Source organism: Lissotriton helveticus, chromosome 2_1, assembly GCF_964261635.1.
Source record: "Lissotriton helveticus chromosome 2_1, aLisHel1.1, whole genome shotgun sequence".
NCBI classification, from domain to species: domain Eukaryota; kingdom Metazoa; phylum Chordata; class Amphibia; order Caudata; family Salamandridae; genus Lissotriton; species Lissotriton helveticus.
The window spans coordinates 1037467459-1037484969 of NC_136059.1; the positions used below are offsets into that span (position 1 = coordinate 1037467459).

The window sequence follows — 17511 nt, forward strand, 5'->3', positions numbered from 1 at the left end:
ATGGTTTGATAATGTTATACCAGAGTTAGCATTTAACCGCGAGGTTGATAATGCACTTAAGAGTATATGGTATAGAGTTATCATGGAACAGCTATAAGGACTTCGTTCCGCAAGCTGCAGACGGGCTCAGCTCATGCACCATCTCACATGATTCCAAGCACTCTGCCTTCAGGATTGATAAGGCCTGCCATAGGAGTGACTGATAGGAATATATGTGTCCATTTTAGGGTTAGATATAGGTATACTATATCTATAGCAAAGGGTGATTACACCACCTTGCCCCAGCTGTCTTGCAGCCAGTTGTGTCAGTTTTAGATGGCCAGCCAGGGGTGGCATAATAAATGCTTCAGCCCCTGGTAGGCCCTGGGTACACCTATGCCTTGGATACCTAAGGTATACTGTACAGGGACTGATAAGGTGGCCCAGTACCAATTGGTAAATGCACCTAAGGTACATGGATGTCAATTTAGAGAGAGAACAGTTAGGCTGTGGGTCTGATTAGCAGGCCCACAGCCAGGGAAAGTTGTAAACCAGTGAAGCAAAAAGCAAAAATCTGGGGTGACCATAGGATTGCAGACCCCACTCTCCTACAGCAGGGAGCAGTTTTAGGGCTCAGGGCCTGTGGGCTGGGTCGGAGTAGTTTTTAGGGCCTAAGGACCATTTTTAGGGCTCAGGACAGGGTGAGGAAAAAGGGACAGTTTTAAGGGCTGTGGCTGTTTTAGGCCTCAGGGTGGGGGGGCTGGGCCGGGGTACTTTACGGATGTAGGGGACAGTTTTTAGGGCTCAGCGCGGAGGGCTTGTGTCAGGGTAGATTTTAGAGCATGGGGTTAATTTTTAGGGCTCATTGTGAGGCAGGGGAAAATGGCCACTTTTCAGGGCTAGGGGCAGGGGTATGATCTTTAGCACACATTTCTCTTTACTAATCATGTCTCTACCACAAAATCTTGTGGTAAAGGCATGCATGGTAATGGCCTGAGTGGTAAAGATGTAGTTGTGGTTAAGACAACGTAGTTTAGGCATGCGTTATTCAGGCATCTGTTGTTCAGGCATGCGTTGTTCAGGCATGCGTTGTTCAATCATGCGTTGTTCAATCATGCGTTGTTCAACTATACAACTGGACCAAAGGTTTCTGCAATTCAGCATTCTCTCTGTCACTCTTCCTCTCACCCCAATAGTTTCCTTTCATTCATTCTTTATCTTGTAGGTAATCTTCCCAGGTGTATGGAACAGATCTGACCTTCCTAGCTCATCCTTCAAGTCTTTAACATAATTTAGCCAGAGTATTTTGTGGCCATGGGCACAATTCAGACAGTCGTCAATTATATCCCCGTTGAGGCTCGCTTTTTCATTGGTCCAGACCGATAGCCAAAGCCTAAATAAGGCTAACCTAATTTTGTCCATGATATAGTTAAGCCCCAGCTCTTCAAGTAAAATAGATTGTGAACTACAAGGTAGTAGGCCGAAGAGTTTTCTGTAAGACCTGTTTTCTTCAACCTGTTGGCAATTGATTGGCGCATTGCCCCACACAGGCAAACATTTACTTGTATATATTTACAACATTGCAGGAATATACTTAGAGCCCAAGCAAATCGAAAGACAGTACTTGTTGCTTGAGAGAATCTATTGACCCTGTTTGTCGGACACAGCCTCCAATTACATCGAGAATCGAACAAAATGCCCAAATTGGGGAAGCAATAAATCGTTTTCAGCCATCTACCCTTAATAAAAACAAATCTATAACAATCACTTTCCCACTGCCATATAATGAGTTTTAGTAATGTTCATTTACAGCTCGACAGTGTCCACATAGGTCACAAAATTGTCAACTTGCTTTTTAAGACCCGCAGGGGTTCATGCAGTAAGGGCCACATTGTCTGCATATAAAACAGCCACCACAGGAAAATTCCAACATTTTGAGACATCAGACCAATGCAGTATAGGGTAATCATGCAACCTATTGATATATAGAAAAAATGAGATTGCTGCTAGCATGCAACCCTGCCTCATGCCACGGTCCAGACCAAAGAAATCAGTGCACTCACCCCAGTTTCACAGCAGACAGAGTCATAAAAGTTTTGATGAAGGGCTCTAAGAAACTTAATCAATTCAGATTCAAAGCCTAAGTCTCTTAAGGAAGTCTACGGAAATGATCGATTAACCTGGTCAAAAGAGTACCTAAGGTCAATAAATGCTAGATATATAACCCAATTAGTAGCCACAGTGCATTTCTGAATTTACAACTTGAGGTTTTAGCTTTGCTTAATAGTGCCTAGGCCTTCTCTTAACCTGTACTGGACTGGGGTTATGATATCATGGGCCCCAGACCAGCTCATAATTCACTTCAGGACTATACGGCCTACTATGTTTACAGTAGAGTCCAAAAAGGAAATAGCTGGATAGCACCCTGGGTTTTCCTTACAGCTTTTCTTAATTGCAGGTACATTAATGGCAGGCTGCCAGGATCTAGAAAACTTAGAAAGAACCACACAATGAAGTGCATTTGTAAGACTAGGAGGCCAGAATTTCAGTCTTGCTTATAAAGATCCATTGGGAAGCCATCTGGACCCAGGGCCTTATTGCAAAAGCTAGAGGGAATACGTAAATGGATTTCTTCTAGAGTGAACGAAATAGTTAACAAATTACTATTAAAACAGACATAATTAGACAGGTTGCAGCTGAACTAAGCCCATACATGCTTTCAGCAGAAATAACTGTGCCTAGCACATCCATCTGTCTAGTGAGGGGATCACCCATATTGACAATCTTGCAAAAACCTCCAGTTTCTTTTTTTGAATGGCAACACTATCCCTAGGAAGCAGATCAACAAATGCTGTTTAATCAGCCAGGTTTAAATTTGGGACCAGTGACAACAGGAATCAACAAGAGGTTTTTGATAATTATCCACAAATGTATTAATGCATCCACAAAACCCTAGTGCGCCAGAGGTTCAATCAGTAAATTGTTCATAAACAAGGAAAAATTGGTACTGATCAGTCTTACAAACGGAGCCACAAAATTAACATCACACATTTAAGACAAAGTCCTATATCTGGTGTCCTAATACCTGTTGGGCCTATTAGTTTTTAAATGAAATTAGGTACTATTGGAATTCCTGAAGATATGACAGGACACAGGAAGATTCAAGAATAGTACTGTTTAATGACCATCCACTCTCCTCACTGAGTTATACTCCAACATTCTACACTGGGCTTCAGGGTGGAAGAGTCCAACAAGGGGCAGGAAAGAGGGGTGGACGGAACATACCAAATAGGCTAGTTGTAACACATCTCCCTTCCTATATTTAGAACATTTGTAATGAAAGAAAAGGTTGTGGAAAAAATAGGTTGAACATACTGGTGGAGAAACCAACTTACTCAACAGAACAATCTAAGACTGTACTCTTACAATGTTATCAAAACTCCACCATTGACCATTTTCAAACTGTACCACATTTTTCAATACTTTTACAATTTTACAGGTAGAGTGAAATTTGCTGGGGGCAGAACTTGACTTGATACCTCTTCTGGCTTGCGCCATGTCTCCCACCTCCCATTTTTTAAACTTTACACCATGTTTTTGATCATACCATTGTTTGTACTTGGTTTGATGTTGTTTGACCTTCTCTCCAGCTTCCTCCCAATCAACTTCCCTAACTTCACCACCGTTTAGCCAACAGGGATTCAATTTGGTGCATGGTTCCCTCCCACGTAACGACACAAAAGGAGAGATCCCCGTTACTCTGTTAGGTGATGTGTGATAGGCCCACAGACATTCCCTCAAAGAATTTTCAACATCAAGTCCATTGATGGTAGCTAGTTGAATATTTTCTTTAATGTCTCTATTAGCTCTCTCCACCATCCCATTAGCTTTAGGACAATAGAGAGCTGTGGTCTCATGCTTTATACCTGACACTTTCAAAAAATCCAGCATCTCTTCAGAGGTGAATTGCACCCCATTGTCAGTTATTAGAGTTGAGGGGATACCTTCTTCACTGAACACTTCTTTTAGAAATTGGATCACCGATTTGGTGTTAATGCTATGCACAAACTTTTGCTTGATCCAGTGTGAGGTATAATCGATCAGGACCAACATGAATTTTCTCTGTAGAACCTGATACTGCATTGGCCCAATGATGTCTATTGCCAACTTGCTCCATGGCTTAGTTGGAACACTTACTGGAGACAATGGAGATTTGTATATTATTTTTGTCTTATCACTTTTTTCACATGCTCCACAATCTTTTACTGCTTCTTCTGTCATGGCATCCATTTTAGGAAACCAAAAATGTGTTCTCACTCTTGCCTTAGTAGCACTGCGTCCAAGGTGGCCTTCATGTGCCAAATCAATGACTCTCTTCCGTAATCCTTTAGGATGTATCACTCTATTATTACGATAAATTTTTCCTCCTATGGTACTTAGTTCATCTCTAACTTCCCAAAAATCTTCCACTCCTGCCTCAACATCTTTCTTCCTGTTTGGCCATCCATTTTTGATCATCTCTTTTAGGATACTGAGCTCATTGTCCTTCTTCATACCATTTTCCCACTCTGTTTCTGTGATGGCAGGAAAATCCATCATCATTATAGGACTGTCCAAAACTTCCTCTGTGACATCTTCTTCTGGAAGGGGTGATCTAGATAGGAAATCAGCAATGATATTTTCCTTGCCCGGCACATGTTCAATCTTGAAATTGTAATGTTCCAGCCCCAGTATCCATCTACTGATGCGTGGGGTGCAGTTCTCCAATCCTTTTACAGAAAATATATATGTGAGGGGCTTGTGATCTGTACGTATAGTAAATCTTATACCCCATAAAAAGAACTTAAAATGTCTGACGGCCCAGAAACACGCCAAAGCTTCTCGCTCGATTACTGAATAGTTCTTTTCTGGTGGGGAAAGACTTCTAGACGCATAAGCAATAATCTTCTCTTCAGTTCCATTTTTCTGAACAAGAGTAGCACCTAGTCCATAGTTTGATGCGTCGGTAGTCAGGATAGTCTTCTTGGTAGCATCAAAAGTTCCAAGAGCTGGGGAGTTGACTAAGTCTTCTTTCAAAGCATTTGCTACTGCTTCCTGTTCCTCATTCCACATAAACTCCTTGTTTTTTTTAACATCTCTCTCATGGATTCACACTTGGTAGCAAAATTTTCCACATATTTTGACATGTATTCCATGAGTCCCAAGAATGACTTTAATTCATCTTTGTTTCTAGGATTTGGAGCTTCTTTAACTGCTCGGATCAAACTATTCTTTGGTCTAAATCCTTTTTCTGAAATTGAATGGCCCAAATATTCTACTTGTTGGACTTTTATTTTACATTTTTCTTTCTTGACTGTTAATCCAGCATCTGTGAGTCTTTGGAAAACTTGCCTCAACACACCATCATGTTCCTCTGAATTTTCCCCGTAAACTAATATGTCATCTTGGAAACACATTGTGCGTTCCACACCCTCCAGAATTTTTTGCATGGCTCTTTGGAAGATTGCAGCAGCCGATGCAAGGCCGAAAGGCATTCTTTTGAACATGAAAGCTCCGAAAGGTGTGATAAACGCCGTGAGTGGCCTTGAATCTGGATGTAATTCGATCTGATGGTATGCCATGGATAGATCAATTACACTGAAATACTTCGCAGGACCCATGGTGCTTAGCATTTCATTTATTACTGGCAAAGGATGTCTCTCTACCCAAATACAATCATTTAAACTGCGTAAATCCACACAGAGGCGGATGCCTTCTCCATTGGGTTTGGCTGCTAAAACAATTGGAGCCAACCACTCAGAACACTCTATGGGTTGAATTATATCCATATCACATAACTTTTGCAACTCCTTTTCCAAAGGTTCTCTCAATTTATAAGGCACAGTACGCAGGCCATGTACCACAGGTTTAGCATTCTGTTTTAATTTAATCTTATGCTGAAAATTATGTAAGCATCCCAGTTCCTCTTAAATAGTTGTTTGAAATCATCATAAATCTTTTCCGCCCCTGGAAATTTCTCTGTGAGTAACACTTGTTCAGCACTGTTAGGATCCAATATGATTCCCAATTCTTTTTGATGAACCCATCCTAAAAGGTTGGAACCTGACGTCACCACATATACAGTTCCATATGTTTTCCTATTCTTGAATTGTATCTGCACATCTTTCATGCCCAAAAGGGGAATATTACCCTTGTTATAACCTGAGGGGGAAATATCTGGAGACCTAAGCTCACAGATCTTATTCTTGCCTGTGGAAATATAATCATCTTTATTTATTAAAGTGAACGGAGAACAGGAATCTGCGAACATTTCAACCAAATCATCATTAATTAGTACATCACATTTTGGGTAAATAGAATTCACAGTGTCATTGACATCTTTCACTTGTAAAGTAATTTTCTCTACTTTTTGTTCAATACATTTCACCTCTCTACTAGTGGCCCTCTCCATATTTTTATCATATTCCCTGGTATGCAACTCTCCATCACGACACACTCTAGCAAAATGCCCCCTTCTATTGCATTTCTTACATGTGACATACTTGGCTGGGCATTGGAAATAGGTAGCAAAATGGTTGTTGCTACCACACCGGTAACACTTGGGACCCTTCTCTTTAAAATCTACTTTGGTGTTACCACTTTCCTTAAACCTCATCTTATACACATCATTCCTGTCTTCTTGATGATCAATGGTGGCAACTGTCTCCCCATCAGGCTTCATTTCCTTCACACACCTAGCTGTGTGTTCTACTGATTTGGCAATTTCTACAGCTTCTCTGAGCCCTGGATTTTTTGCCAACAGTTTCTCCTGGATGCGCGGATTATTTGTGCATCTCACCAGTTGGTCTCTTATTAAAGAGTCTGTGAGATCACCAAATTCACATAACTGCATAAGACCCCACAATACTGCAATAACATTTTGTACTGACTCCTGTTTTCCTTGACACCTTTTGAAAAATTTGTGACGTTCTAAAACCACATTGATTCTGTCCCCAAAATGTTTTTCTAATTTCTCCAAAGTTTGCACATACACATCTACTTCTCCAACAGCATTACCATCTTGCTCAGGTACGGGTAAAGATTCATATACTTTACGTCCTTGTACACCCAAATTGTGCAGCAAAATATGTTGTTTTCTTACTGAATTGAACCTTTGACCACCTATGGCTATCAGATATGATTAAAAAAGTTTAACCCATTCCTTCCAGCTAATCTCAGGTTCACCTATATCATTAAGGAAAGCGGGGGTTGTTTCATGCTTGCTGCAGCCATTTGAGACCTTGGAACAATAACTCAAAGAGATATAATAATTAGATTTCAGTACTGCACTGTTTACCTGTGATAATAATCAGTATTCTAGTTGGGATGATGATGACCAAGGATACAAAACATCAGACAATAGAATACTTGAAATGAAACGCTGTGTTTTTTACATGTAAAGGAAAAAAGGAACAAAATACTTAATATGAACAGTAATACTGCAATATAAAGTTACTTGAAAAAAACTTGGAGGCTTCTTAAATCCAATTGTTTTCTTTTCTTCTCCTTTTTATAGTAGTCTGAGGCTGGTTCTAATTTTTCTAATTTTTTACTTGAAGTACACTCTCACCAGAGCAAGATAGCCAAGAAAAGGAAATTGTCACGGAAAGACCGGCCCTTAGATACCGGTGCGCCGGCTAAAATCGGAAATCAAAAGCAGTTGGTCGCTAAAGCCGGTAAGGAGGAAATACGGTCCTGAATTTATGGTGCGCAGTAGTTTTTTCAGTCAGAACTACACGACACCAGGCAATGGAGTTCCTCCCGAAACAACAAGAAAAGTGTGTGCAGGCGCCAACCAAAGACTCTGCTCCTCAAGACATAAAGATCCTGTCAGGCTCGAAATAATATCACGTGGAGAGAATCAGCGCAGGCGCCAAACCCAGGTCACATCCACATGAAGATACTGGAAACCTTCTTTCACAGAAATTGGCACACACTGATCATCCGCTACGAACCATGTCAACTGGACAGCACTCCAGCCTCTCTTCATACGCATGGGCACCACGGACATCCGCAGCAGGGAAGGTACGTGTGATATTGGCAAATTATTCCACACGACTCAGAACTGTCGCGCACACAGCAGGAATATACTCCTCACGATAAATTTATGGAATATCCTTTTAATTTCTCCTCCGCAACCCGAACATGCAGGAATTAGACTATTCCAGATCCACACTGACAGTGCGTCTTACACAGTAATAAACATGAATAAATGCCTCACACCATTTTGTCTACTCGACAATACTTGCGGAAACGTCCAAGGACATAAGAAAAAGTCCATCCATGTACGGAGAGAGTACTCAAAGGGGAGATGGTCACCTCTGTCCCCTGCACAGTTCTGTCGCCAGTATTGGAATTCCTGAAGATATGACAGGACACAGGAAGATTCAAGAATAGTACTGTTTAATGACCATCCACTCTCCTCACTGAGTTATACTCCAACATTCTACACTGGGCTTCAGGGTGGAAGAGTCCAACAAGGGGCAGGAAAGAGGGGTGGAAGGAACATACCAAATAGGCTAGTTGTAACAGGTACCTTATAGGTTCAAGTGTTTGAATTGTAGTCACTAGCACAATTTTCCATTGTACCCACTCCCACAATAAAAGGAATCATGGTAGAGAATAGTTGACTAACTCATGGCTAAGGAACATCCTATAGAGAATCTCCCTGGTAGCATCCATAGACCATTGACACTTATACGTATCCCTAGGAATGAACAGGTTATGCCAACCAGAACTTCCACCAATTTTTGAAGTTAAATCACCACCATAAGGGGGGATGGTAAAAAAACTAAAGGTAAAATACCAATATTAGACCCTTGATTCAGTCTCAGCTCACCTTTGCATAAAATGCTGTATGCCAAGCTTGGATGCCTATAGTTAATGGTCACACAATCCCCAGGTAAGCTCTTCTTGGTAGGACTAATCCAGCCCACTCTCCTTACCAACAAGATGTTGCCCTAATCCCTTATGCCGAAATTAGCATGCTTAGCAAGCTATTCACATTTAATTTTTTCGGTGGGTAGCTGTCTCAAATGTGTTAGGACTCAGAGGTGGAACATTGCTGAGAAAAACTACATAGGGGCAAGCATCGGGTGGCAAGTCAATAGTAATATCAGGCTTCCCAGTTATGGGGGAGCCTCAGACACAGTCGTTCCCAGAGGTCACCTGGGCACATACCCTTGCTGGCTACCGAAGTGACTGCAGAGTTGTTCTCCTCCTTGTCTTGGGAAATCAGATAGTGCTAAATCTTTCCTGCAGGTATGCATCGTAATGACAACAGGCTCATCAGTCCCCCCAGTACTAGGAGTAACTTGATGGACTGGGCACCTAGAGTAGGTAAGCCAACTCTCTACACAGTTATGGCCTTCTACAGCAGTAGTTAATTAGGCCTCCTCCTTTTCCAATACATCAATGACCTTGATTAGCAGGCTGATACATGACTCAATTCACGGTGGTAACTGATTTGGCTGAATAGCATTCGTGGGCTGGGAATAGGAGGACTGCAAATGGGACTGGGAATCCTTATGCCTCGCTCTCCTCTTCCTCTTGGCTTATGGCCTGATGTCAGGCCTAATGTCTTTGATGAAAATGTTGTCTCCCTTGGAATTCAAATTATATGCCGCTGATGGAGTGCTATCAGGAGAAGAGTTCACAGCAGATGAATGGGGATGATTTCTTGTTCAATCCTGAACATTCTTTAAGCAAGTAAAGAAAGGCTGGCTTATAGGAGGATCTACTAAGTCCAGAGACAAACCTCTCTTAGCCAAGTCAATCTCTATAGTAATTACTGCTATGGGAGGCACAATAAAAGAGGCCAACATACTACTATGGAAGTCCAGAGATTTATTAGTACAGGTGAAGCTCTGCTTGCCCTTGTTCAGACTGAGAACAGCCCCAAAGACATTTATCAAAGCGTGGGAACTGTCCCGGTCATGAAGATATCAAAGTCTATAAGTCCCGGGTATGGAAGCCAAATAGTGGGCTCACCCCAAATCGGGTCCAGTGCAGCAGTCAGTTAAAAAGATAATGCCCCAAACATGGCAGTACACTTCACCTTGCAGTTTAACTGGCTCTTGATAAAATTATTACACAGATTATCCCACAGGTTAAAACCCAAGGGCTAGATGTATGACCCTCACAAATTGTGAGTCGTGAACACTGATGTATAACAGTGTCTGAGACACTGTTTGTGATTCCCAAATGGGTTGCATAGGACCTGCCTCCTTAATTCTCATGAGGCAGGTCGCATTTTGCGACCTATTGGGAATGGCTGGCAGTCACAGGGATAATGGCTTGGTGGGTCCAGCAGACCACCATTTCTGTGACTGCCTTTTCAATAAAGCAGTTTTTTTTTAGAAATGCAGACTATTTCTTTAAAGGAAAATGGGATGCATTTAAAAAATAATATTGAAACGTTTCAGTTCAATTTTTTAAGAGCAGGCAGTGGTCCGTGGGACCATTGACTGCCTGTTCATAAAAAACATTTTCGCTGCCAATCACAAAGGGGAAGGGGTCCCCTGGGGATCCCTTCCTGTTTACGACTGGCTAACTATCAATTTGAAATTGGATGTAAATGCAATTGTTTTGCAACCGCATTTGAATTCACAAAACAATCTTTCATCCCCCTGCAACTCACTCTTAGGAAGTGATACTCTTGGGCGGCCCTTCCTAGCCGCGACTTACAAAACCTATTTTGCAAGTTGGTAACAGGCTACCGACTCACAAAATAGGTTTGCTACATGCTGCAATCCCTTCAGCGGTCACAAGCGGTCGTACATCTGGCCAGTACCTGAACTGGTGGCCCAGCCCAGCCTAGATCGAGTACAGATGAACGCATATGAGCCTGCTCTTGGCCACGGGAATCCAGGGCACCTTTTGTGACTCCTGATAGATGAAGTTATAGGCTCCCGCCAGCCTCTAATGGAGCAATGTCTGTTCACGTCCTACACTGCAGGAATCAAGGGTGCCTATTGTGCATGTAGGTCTCCCTGCCTTCTGGCAGCGGAGAGTCCTAGGAGATGGAGTTTCACGACCCCACCAGACCCCGATGGTGCAGTGACCATTCACATTATGTGCTGCAGGAATCAAGGGCACCTTTTGTGTGCAATGATCTCCTCGCTCAAGGCAGCAGAGACTCCTGGGAGATGGAGTTTCAGGCATCTGCCAGGCCCCATGGAGTAGTGTCTGTTCGCATTCCGTGCTGCAGGATTCAAGGGTACCTTTGCTGTGCACTGGTCTCCCCGCCTTCTAGCAGCAGAAAATCCTGCGAGATTGAGGCAGGCCCCCTCCTGCCCCCGATGGAGCAGTGTCTGTATCCAGTCACTATCTGTAAATATCGCACAGAAATATGAACTGCAGGCTGCTAGTACACAGTGGTCGAAGTGGGGGAAAACAAGTAGGGGAACTGTGGATGGAGCATCAGGAGGCGGGAATAACCAGAGTATTGGGTCAGTGGGCGGAGTCAGAGGTGAGGCTAAAAAGAGCAAAACATACCGATTTTTAGTATGTTTGCCATCCACAACCAATGGCTACACGTTTATTTGAGGTTTAATATATTAGTTAATGACATTAAAATACATTTATAATGTGGAATACGTTTTCAATCACAGAATGTCCCAAATACGCTTATAAGTGGAATCAAGGGCTGTTTGTCTCCGAGCCATGCGGGTTCTTTCATCAGCACTTCTCCCTTTTCCTAACCATTTCTGAACATAAAATTTGGGTTTAAATTCTATGACAGGATGCCAACATGTTGGGGAGCACTGTTGAGTACATCATTCAGTGGCCCTCGGTCAAATCAAAATTGTAGTCCTATATTTTTTTGGTGCTTCACGCAACATGTAATGAAGCCAGCATTATATGCCTTCTGGTTTCCTGTTATTGTATCTAGAAATAGCACTCAAAATGAATATATACACCTAAAACAACCCAGACCTGTTGGTTTTGCAGATGCGTTTAGCATTATTAGATGAATGAGATACAATTATTATATTAGTAGTTTGTGTAATTACTACACAAGTTAGCTACCAATGAGAATTGCAAATGCATCAATTCTGAAATTATGAAACTCAAACAGTGGTAGAGGCAGAAATAGGTAGTGGTCCTCAGATTATCTCAATCAGTTATGTTCTCCCCTTGAGACTACTATCCTCTGAAATCACTATTAGACACCTTCATCCTTTGTCTCTCCAAAAGCACTGTAGGTGTCTAGAAATACCACCCAACAGAGACTGCATGAGGAAGGTCAAACATAAATGGCAAAATATCCAAATTTGCAAATGTTTTCCATATAATTATAGCTCTGCCATATTTTCCACATAATATATCATCGGCCGCATAATCTGATGGTTTTAATTTAAAAATTGAATGTAGCTCAAATGGATCAAAACACGTGACTTATGTTGCTGTGAAGTAGAAAGCCTTTTACAAAGAGTGACTGGTCACCGTTCTCACTGCTGCACTTGTTAAACTGGTATTATTGAGGCAAAAGCTTTGCATAGACTGTAGGATGTGTAAAAAAGTCAAAATAATAAAGTATCAGAAAATATACCTCACATTACGCTGCAGCCTTTCTGTGCTGCATAATTTAGCCAAAACTGCAACATCATTTTGTCCTCCATTACTGCATAATTACAGTGGCCCCAAAGCAGGCAGCACGTGCTAAAAGGGCTTGTGCTTGTGCATGAAGCAAAGATGCCTGCAAGTTCCTGAGACCCGCAATCCTAAAAAAATAACAATAAACTAAACAAGCATTAAAAATGCAATAGGTCTCGCCTTTCATTAAGTTAAAGCCATTTGCTTTGCTATACAATACCATTAGCAAAGTAAATGACTTTAACTTAATCAAAGGCGAGACCTATTGCATTTTCAATGCTTGTTTAAATGTGATACCTAATGAAAGGGTTTGTCCCTTTATAAGCTTTATAATAAGCATAATTGTCCATTTGCTTTATTCAACTTCATGGTAAGCGACATAGAAAACAGACAAATAGTACAAAACTTAATGGGAGACTTCATCCCCCAGCAGCCATGTTATGCTGTGTCGGTTTTGTTTTGATGTCTTGTATCTTTAGGTATCCCCGACTGACCCCGAGTAAACTCAAGTATCAGGCAGCAAGCTGGTCCTTTGCAACTAACTCGCCTTGTGCCTTTTTCAAAAATGTTTACGGCTGAAAAATCTCAGTTTTAGGTCAGCAAAGTTATTTACTCAGGCGAAGTCTTACCCAAATTAAAACCTGGGGCGGCGGTACAGTTATCAGACTCAATTGTACTGCGCAAGCGCACTGGGTGCAGGCGGGGGAGGAGAAGGGGGCGCAGGTAACGGTGAAAGGGGACGAGAGAGACAGAGGAGGCAAACAGGGCGGAGCAAATGTATATTGAGGTAGATTAGAAGAAATGGGAGGGTCAGACACGTTGAGGCAAGTAGCGAAGAGTCGATGCGGAAAGAAAGAGTGTCCACAAGGAGAAAGTAAGAGGCAGTGACCGGGTGAGGCGCAAACTGCAAGAATGTGAGCAGGTTGGGCTAAAGTAGGGAGATGAGGGAATAGGCGAGAGAAGTGAAGTTCGAAGAAAGAGACCTTGAAGCAAGCCAGATGCAGAACACCGGCTGCGGGCTGTGGAGGGCATGACAGCTCGGTTGAGATGAGGTGGGCGGTACAGGGAGGAGGAGCTTTCAGGGGAGACGGTGAGTGTGAGATTAGACATAGCAGCATTAGGAAGGAGAGGGCGGAGTCCTATGCGAGCCGCCCGGAGGGGCCGTACTTTGAGTCAGGATTGCTGCTGGCAGGCTGAGGCGGACGGCGTCCGTCGAAAACCGGCACCTGGCCTCTGCCTCCCGTTATGTGTGTGTACTTACGAGCTCACGGTAAGGGAATATCATGGTCGTATCTTTGCAACACTATCATCGCTGCTGCTGTTAAATCTTTAACGGGTGAAAATTGCGGCGCCGGACACTAGCTGCTGTTTGTTCCTCATTTCAGAACTGTGGGGGAGATTGTGTGAAAAGGACGGTGTGCTCGTGATGTTACAAGTTCCAAGAGCCAGACAAGCCTTTCACCGTAACACGGCTGGCAGGGGAGGGGGCGGAGAGGGGAGAGGTGCGACACGGCAGTAGGAGGAGGAGGGGGGAGGAGAGTAGGGGAGGCACGGCCTAGCGGCAGGCAGGCAGGGGAGGAGAGGAGGAGGGGGGAGGAGAGTAGGGGAGGCACGGCCTAGCGGCCGTGCAATCAAGTAGTGAGGGGGCGGAGCTGGGGGAGGCTGTGAGAGAGAGTAGGCAAGGCAGGCGGCTGGGGGCATGTGCACGCGCTTTTAAGCTCAATGCACATGCGCATTGAGCTTAAAAGTCACGGGCACTGCAAGGAATCGCCACGATTCCTTGCAAGTTAGATAAAGTCTGGATGAGCCTCTATAGTCTCGCTTGCTCGATGCGCATGCGCATCGACAGGCGAGACCTAAAAAAACAAGTAGCCCACTTTTCACGAAGTGCAAATTGCACAGACCTTTCGCAGGCAACTCCCACAAAGTAAGGAACACCCCTCTTTTGTGTGCATAAAATATCTTCTAAAACACATTGGTTCAGAAACCCCTTGATGTATCTGCATAACATCCTTTCTGTCTGACAGCAAAGGAGCCTCTGATAATTAGATCTAAGAAGCTGGTTTTACAGGAGCTCACAATTTGCAGGTGATGCTCAGTTCGTGTTATAATAGTTGAATTCTGCTTTAGTCAGTTACTCCTATAATCAGGGGCCCATCTGGTGCACTTGCTTTATGTCTCGCTGACATCTGCCTGTACTGCAGTGTTCACTTATCTATTGTTGTAAATGCTAGTTTACTGCACTGACACTGTTCCACTCAGTGCTTTGTGTACTTTTCTAGGCACACGTTTTGTGCGGCGATTCAGGATCCAGTCATTAAAGCCCTGCACCCAGAAACATGGCCTAAAAGACACTGGGCTGAGGTGACAACACCTGGCCTCTTGGGAGGCCGCTTCTCTTTCCCCCTGCCAGCCTGCCATAGACTGAGGTGAGAATGGACAATGGCCATAAAATCACCTCTCTTTTCATCCTCCGCTGTGAAGGCCACTGCCTATTCACACCCTCCCCATTGCCCACCCCCTAGCCTGAAGGTGATGGCCCGGCAGGGGATGACACTGCTACTGGACAGGCAGCCCACGAAGCAGGGGGCCAAGCCCAAAATGCCCCGAAGGCCAGAGCAATACCGAGCTCCCAGCCTCAAATTACAGAGGGTCAGGAGAGAGCCTAGGATGCTGGCGCCTCATTACAGTGGCCTGGCGAAGACAGTGGGAATATTGTACCAGTTTACAGAGGCTCATAGGTGCCCCTGTAACACCGGCCCATAGCCCCATGCCCGACTGCCCACCTTCCCAATCTCATGCTGTAACTAAATGAGGTGTAAACCACACTATAGCAGCAGAGCCACCAATGATTGCCGTTTTTGTGTGCTGACTGATTGCTCCTACAGTGTTGCTTTGCAGGTCCCTCCACCAAGACACAGAGGGAAGGGGAGGAGGTTGTGGCAACTACAGACGCCTTCCTTATTGTGCAACACACAGGACTGGACGATCACGCAATATTTTGACCATTTGACCATTCCTGCCGTCCTGGGACGTATTTTTAAAATACAGAAGTAGGGGAACGGACTGTGTTAAATTAAAAAAGTAGGGGCACGCCGTGCCCTTCCGATCCCGCCCACTTCTACCACTGCTAGTACAACACTGCGGGAATCAGTCTGAACCTCTTCTGTCACAATAACTACATTACACAGGATTTTTTTTTACTTCTCAGTTCATTCATACCCTTAAAAGTCTTCCCCAGGTGGCAAGCATTAACCATGATTGTTTGCTGGATCTTCTCCTCAGCTTCAGGTTCTTTGGGCGAACATGAACTCTTGGAACTCTCATCGCCCATCGTTTACTGGCCAAACAGACCACTTCCTGTACTCCGAGAGCATCCCTGAGGCTCCCGCAAGAAAATTCAGATCAGAGATTAGCAGCTTCATGCTCATGAACGGAGGGGCAAGCAACCGTTTATCCAGGACCAGTGGAGCAGGATCCGTAATTCACTTCGCCACAGAGCCCCCTTCAAACAGCCCAAGCATCCATCGAGACAGCCTCAGACTAAAGCTGCAGAGGTCGGATTTTCCAGAAGGGTCTTGGACGTAGAGTAAGAGCGCTTGGAAGAAACAGTGTCCCTCTGGTCATGAATCCAGCATTGCATTACTTTGGAATGGTCATATTTCATATATGCAGACCGTCAGAACAACACACATGCGTACTGTTCTTTCATTATGCCAATATTCTTCTGTTTGGTTGGTCCCCAACCTCAGAGACTGTGTGCCAGTCATTGAGCAGTTGCCACGTCCTATCATGAATGTCACTGCAATAGAAATCCAGCAGAGGCGGAAGTGACATCACATACTTATTACATCACTGGGTTGACCACTTACTTGTTCCACATTCCGCCCCTTAACAGCATGATGTTATCTGCTGAGGGATACAGGCTGGGCAATGAGAGGAAATGCTGCTTCTTTTCTGACTCTGACACTGTCTCATGAGCATGAAACTGAGAAAGCAAGGCATTACCTCCTCGTCCTGTCTTCCTCGCCACAGTAATTACCCATGAGCCTCCGGCTCCACACAGAACTCCAAGTACAAAAACAGCGCTCTAGTCTCCCTCTCCCTCCTCCAATATGGCCCCCAGTGGCTCCAGCCAATCCCATAAAGGGACACAAAAGCACCAACACGACCTGTTCTTTTTTTCTGCACTTCTCCGAGTGCTGTGTTCCCTGCTGGTCAGGTGAGTGATTGTTGTTTCTTGTAGGCTGGGGTCTTGCTTGAGCAGCCCCTTTTGGCCTTGGGTATTTCGGTGGGGGATGTGTTGTCGTTTTTGTTGTTGTTTCTTGTATCAATGTGTTTGATACTTTGTTTTTCACATGCTTTTGTCCCCATTCGTTTGCCTCCGCGCTCCGTGTCCTGCTGTAGCGGGCCTTGGGGGCATTTGTTTGTTTGTTTGTTTACTTGTGCTCGGTCGCTTTGGGCCTCGCACTATGTAGGGGCTCCTGTGGTCCTGCTGAGCGGGGCCATTTTCGGGACTGCTCTTTCCGGGCCGCGCGTCGTGCTGAGCTGACTTGGCGCGGTGATGTTCGGGGCCTGCGGGTTCCTCTTCCCCTCCGTGGGGGCGGCGGCTTCCGCAGTTGGGTACTTCTGTCGCTGCCAGGCGTCGGTTGTAGCTTCATTCCTGTACGGCTGATGCTGCGCTGCGGCTTCTCCTGATGGAGATCCCTTTTTGGGTTGTTTTTTGTTTGCTCCTCCTTTGGATGACATGGTGTCACTACCGCTGCCCGCCTGCTGGGATGGGGTGCTACTCTGGGGGATTCGACGACTCGAGGAGTTTGGCCTCAGTCGGAGTTGTCGTGTTCCTCCACCTTACGAGGTGCTGCTGTCCGTCCTTTTGGGTCTGCTGGATTTCTC

At 44.3% G+C, this 17511-nt stretch overlaps 1 long non-coding RNA gene across 3 annotated transcripts in view; it reads left to right on the forward strand.

Moving 5' to 3' along the window:
• The window catches only part of LOC144819584 (uncharacterized), a 353768-nt gene that overhangs the window by 227865 nt on the left and 108392 nt on the right, over positions 1-17511 (forward strand). The gene's annotated exons all lie outside the window — the stretch shown is intronic.